Below are 6000 nucleotides of genomic sequence, written 5' to 3' on the forward strand. Positions count from 1 at the left end.
TTAACTCTTCACGAGCTGGGGTTCCCAGGAAGCACTTTGAATTTGTTTCTGTCTTAGAAAATATTTATACTATTACAGAATTATTAACAGTATTTGCCACTTACTAAATTTTTCACTCATTTAAATTCATTTAATCCTTATCGATATGTCAGGTATTATTTTTATCCCAGTTTTAGAGATGAAGAGCCTGATTAAAGAGTCTAAGAAAATATCCTAACCCCCCATATTTCCACCAAAAAAAAAAAAAGCAAATTGACCTAGGTCTTATAAATGCAAAGAGAAATGCCAGTACTTGATATCCCCCCTCAACTTTGGGGCGACAATTTCTGTACCTTCTTAAACAGACGATTATATTTCCTGTGCTATTCCATTTAGAACAGGTATAGAATTTTTCCCTATGAGACTCAGTGTGGTGATGGTGGGACGAAACATGGGTGATATCGGTGACACCCTCCCTCCCTTCAGTTGTGACATTAGCTATCGTTTTGATTTTCCGAAACGTATGCCTGGTGATTGATGCTGTGACTAGGGGAAGGTCACGTGGGATGAATTCTGGGGGTTGTGTCTGTTGTGTGTTGGTGGCAGCAATGGGGATGCCCCCAAGCAAATCCACCTTTACTGGAGCTCTTGCCCTCTTCCCTACATAGAAGTGCCCTGTCCCAAGTCCATCTAGGGTGGAGTAGGAAAAGGGTCCTTGTTTTCAGTCCCCAAGTAGCTGAGGGAGGAGGAGACCTGATTCAGTCCCCTGGCTCTGCCGCCAGCCAGCTGGGGGTGACCGTGGGTGAGCCATCGCTTCTCAGGCCTCAGCGCGCTCATCTGTAAAATGAGGCCACAGACCTAGCATGATGGCCCCTAAATTCCCTTTACCTCTCTCACTAGATTCCATTTGCTTTATTGTCAGGACAGTGGGGAGCAAAGGGGGGATTGTCTCTACAAGGCATTTTGGAGAAAGGACTTGTGGCTGAAGAAAATCATGGTCTGTATGATTTGGATCTCGATGGAATCCATTTAAAAAGAAGAGCAGGACAGCTATAAAAAGAGAAAGGGCTCACTCCTGCCAGCCTGGCAGCCCCAACCCCGCCTACTGCATGAGTCGCTTCCCTGAGCCTCTGAGCTCCAGGGAGAGCCAAAGCATCCCTCCCCCAGCGCCCCTCCCCTCCTTCCTCTTCCCATTTCACTGCCAGCCTCCTCTGAGGAGAAAGGCTGCTTTCTCAACAGGTTGATAGAATCCCACCGTGCACTCCCCAGCTTGACTAGCAGTTGACTTTTCCCACCTGCCCGCCTTGTGCCTGGCTTGTCTCCTCCTCATGCCTGCTTTTGTCCCCCACACACGGGCACTAGGCCTGGCCTGGCCTTGACACTTACCTCTCCTTCCTCTGCTGTCCAGCCAGTCATTCACACCCGAGAAGGGAAACACCTGCCCCTCTCATTTCTCCCACCTGGGCCTCCGGGCCCAGCCCAGCGCTGCAGGCCCCTCAGTGCAGGAGGCCAGCCTCCCCGGACTCCCACTCCTGGGGCCTCAGTGACAGCTGAGGAGGAGAGCGCCCCCAGTGAGTGGGGTGTGGTGGCCTCTGGAAGGAGCAGGGGGGGTGCGCAGGCTGGCGGTCCAGGCTCCATGGCGACCCTCCCTGGCCCCAGCACTCCATGTTACACTGCTGCTGGGGGTGGGGGCCGGGGGGGCTGCCAGGCGTGGCTCACAGACAGGAAAGGGTCTGGAAGTCACAAGGCAGAGGTGGGAGTCCTTTGCCAACACTAAAGGATGAGGCTGAGGGGGCAGTCTCCAGGCATTGACGGTGAGGAAGTTGAAGAAGACTCTGTGCATCTCGGGGTCCGTGAGCTTCAATTGAAATTCAAAAAAAAACATTACTCTTGTGGGTGTGATGTATTTATTAAATAATACACAGTATAGTGTGGACTTAGTAAGGGGTCCATGGTTTTCACCTGACTGGCGAAGGGGTCTGTGGAACAAAAGAGGTTAAGAACCCCTGGTCTAGAGGCTAGAGTGAAATTCCCTGGCAGGACTGGCAAGCCTTCAGGTGCTTCTCTGGCCAGCCTTGCTCAGATCAAGCTACCCTGAGAGCAGAAGGCCACTCCCCAGCCCAGAGGGAAGGGGGCCCCAGGCGCTGCCAGTGAAGCTCCTTCCTCCACCTCCCCAGTGGCAATGCGTGACCTGCTCTTCCCGGCGACTGCCAGGAAGAAGCCTTTGCCCGCCAAAGAAGAACGGCTGTTAACTGGAAGGGACTGAAACCCTCATCTACCGCAAATCTGCTCCACAATGGCCCCCTCACGTTCTTGAGCAACTCATAGGTTCCGATGGCCACAGAGTTCTGCCTTGGGGAGGGAGGGATTGCTTAGCAAATGATACTGAGAGTGTTGATTATTTGCAGGAAAAAAATGAGCCGAGATCCCACCTTCACATGATATACCAAAATAAATCCCAGTAGGTTACGAAACTAATATTGAAGAAACAAGGCAGAGGTAAGCGGATGTGGCTCAAGTGAGAGGGCTTCCACCCACCATATCGGAGGAACTGGGTTCAATCCCTGGGGCCTCCTGGTGAAAAAGAAGAAGAGAAAGTGTGCCTGTGCAGCTACCTAGTGCCCATGTGTGAGCTGAGTGCCCACACTCAGCGAGCAGTGCCCACGCAAGTGAGTCATACAACAAGATGATGATGCAACAACAACAGTAAGAGACAAAGGGAGGTCCACGGTTCAAACCCCGGGCCTCCTTGACCCGTGTGGAGCTGGCCCATGCGCAGTGCTGATGCGCGCAAGGAGTGCCCTGCCACGCGGGGGTGTCCCCCGTGTAGGGGAGCCCCACGCGCAAGGAGTGCACCCGTAAGGAGAAGCCGCCCAGCGTGAAAGAAAGAGCAGCCTGCCCAGGAATGGCGCCACCCACACTTCCTGTGCTGCTGACGACAACAGAAGCGGACGAAGAAACAAGATGCAGCAAATAGACACAGAGAACAGACAACCAGGGGAGGGGGGAATTAAATAAATAAATCTTTTAGAATAAAAAGAGAGACAAAGGGGAGAGTCAAGGTGAAGTCAAGGTGAAGAAACCAGGAACTGAGGTGGTGCAACTAACAGGGAATCTCTCTCCACATCAAAAGTCTCCAGGATTGAATCCTGGGAAATCCTTGGGAAGAAAAAATGAGAAGAGAAGACCAAAAGAGAAATAGATACAGAAGATCACACAGCAAATGGACACAGACAGCAAAAACAGCAGGGTGGGGGGCAGGGAGGGGGAGAGGGAGGGGGAAAATAAATAAATTTTTAAAAAAAGGCAGAGGAAAATATCATTGAATACTTAACTGTTTTTGTAAGGTAAAAAGCAATGGAAAATATAACCCAGGTGAGAATTTGATCTATGTGACAACATCAATTTTAAATATGTTTTAAAAAATAACAAAAAAACTAAGCTGCATTTTAAAAATCTGGGAAAATATATGCCATAAATACAGCACACACCTAAATGTTAATAGTGGTTAATGGTGGGTGGTGGGATTTGGGGTGTTTTTCATTCTTTTTACTTATCTGTATTTTTCTCATTTTTCTTAAATAACTATTACTGGTACAATTAGAAACAATTTTAACGGTCCAAGAATATGAACATTCTTATTTAATTCATTAAAGAAGAAATGCAAAGGTCAATAAATATCTGAAACAACATTCTACCTCAATAATCAAGGAAGCAAAAATTAAACAATACAATTTAATGCTGAAAAAATATTATAAACTGATATAATCTTTCCAAAAAATAATTTGGCAATATGTATACATCTTTAAAATGTTTATACCCTTTGATTCGGTAATTTTACTGCTCAAAATCTAGCCTAATGAAATAGAGATACTGACCCCAACCTGGAGCAACCTACATGCCACCAATCAGGAGACCTGCCCCCACGGGGCCCAATTCCCACATGGCAACAGTCGACTGACCGGGGCCCCACTCCCCAGGGCCATGGCTGCCACCTCGCCCTTTTGCCTTCCCAACATGCAGGCCAAGGGGCCGTTCCCATTTGTCATCACGTTTGCACTGTGGAGGTAGAAGAGGGAAAGAAACAGTTACCTGCCCTCGTGTCTAACTACAGAGCCAGGTTTCGAGGAAGGTGGAAGTGGGCGTCATCTGTGTGGAAGTGAAGAACAGTCCAATATAATTTCATATTCACGCAGAGCTGGTCAATGTCTGAGGAGGGACTTAATTCACGTCAGTCGTTTATTAGGGTGCCTGGCCCCATAGGCCTTTGACTTGCAGGCTTACTTTAGACTCAGCTGAGACATCACTTCCTCTGGATGCCCTCCTGGCCCCCCACACCTGAGGAGGGTGCTCCCCCACAGCACCCCACCAGGGCACTTACCACACTGCAGCTTAGTTACCTGCCTGCTGTCTTCTCCACCAGCTGCCCTGGAGTGCAGCGTGGGTCTTCTCCTCTCCCACAGCAGTCTTGGGGCCCAGTATGGGGCCTGGCACATAATAAGTGCTCAGTAAATATCTCTTGAATGAGCAGGGATACAGTCTAGGACGTGCATCTCTCCAAGCATGTTGTTTGCTTTTATACCCGAGTGTTTTCATCTGTAAAGGAGATAACTCGGGGTTAAAGGCATGGCTAACAGTACCCTGCACAGAGCACGAGCTCCTTATTATACCATCAGCCTCCTGACGAATGGTGGTGGGTCTGGGTGTGGGATGTGGAGTGGACTTGAGAGGCCCAAGAAACAGGACGACCCGGCAATCGGTCCCACTAGGAGTGCAGCCGGCCACAAGAGGCGTCAGAACCAGGCTTTAGAGGCCACAGCCCTGACCACTGCACCGTGGCTGGGGAGCACCAGAAGAAATGAGGGGCACTGCCCCCCACACACACACAGGAACTTCTTTAGAGGGCTTTTCTCAGAAGGCTCAGTACCTTCAAACACTAAAAAACTATGTTTTCAAAGTCCTTTAGACATGTCAAGGTCCTTTCTCATACTTTGTCCTTTCTTAAACATTTAATTTCATCATATGTTTGGGGGTAGGTAATACATGAATAAAGTATTTAAAATATTCACAAAGACAGTCAAGTCTTCCCCCTGCCCTGTCTCCCTCCCTGGAAGCACACAGCACTGCTAGTTTCACGGGTGTCCTTTCAGACCTATTCTATGCAAACACGAGGAAAGACATATATTGTATGTGCCATTCGGCACCTTGGTTCTTTATTTTCAACTTAATGCTTTATCCTGAAAACCTTCCAGGTCAGTATATACAGAACTGCCAACAAATGCACAGATCATGGTCTCTGTCCCTTTCCAATCTTAATCTCCTTTCTGGTTGTAGCAGTTTGATATGGTTATGAATTCCTAAAATAGATATTGGATTATGTTTGTAAACATAATAAAGACATGGCAAGGAACAGAATCTGATGTTGGAGTTTTGATCTTGGGGTTAGATGCTGAAGTCTTAAACTGGAGCCCTGGGGAAGGAGACAGAGCTGTTCACCTGAAAATCTACAGTTGCCCTTGTGGAGAAAACAGAGGCGCTGAGCCCAGAGGAACCAGGAAGCCTGAACCCTCACAGACATCGGCAGCCATCTTGCTCCAACACGGGAAAATAGACTTTAGTGAGGGAATTAACTTATGCTTTATGGGCTGGTATCTGTAAGCTCCTACCCCAAATAAATACCTTTATAAAAACCAACCGATTTCTGGTATTTTGCATCAGCACCCCTGTGACTGACTAATACACTGGTCTCACTTATGAGCTCCAGTTCCCTCTTTGACCGTCAATTACTCATTTCGGTGGGAATTCTCTGACTCCTCCAGTTCTTCCAATGTCTAAAATCCAACTCAACATCTCCTCTCAACGCCTGTCCCCTCTCCTGACACGCCTGTTTCCAGCATGCCCTTCCGCCAGGACGAGGAGCCCCCATCCCGTTGACAAATGCTGTTGCTCTGACCTCTGATGGCCTTCCTCTTTCTGAGCCCCGATTGCCGTAGTCTCTGCCCTGCCTCTGCCCCTTCGCTT

The sequence above is a fragment of the Dasypus novemcinctus genome, chromosome 13, assembly GCF_030445035.2.
Source record: "Dasypus novemcinctus isolate mDasNov1 chromosome 13, mDasNov1.1.hap2, whole genome shotgun sequence".
Taxonomy (NCBI): domain Eukaryota; kingdom Metazoa; phylum Chordata; class Mammalia; order Cingulata; family Dasypodidae; genus Dasypus; species Dasypus novemcinctus.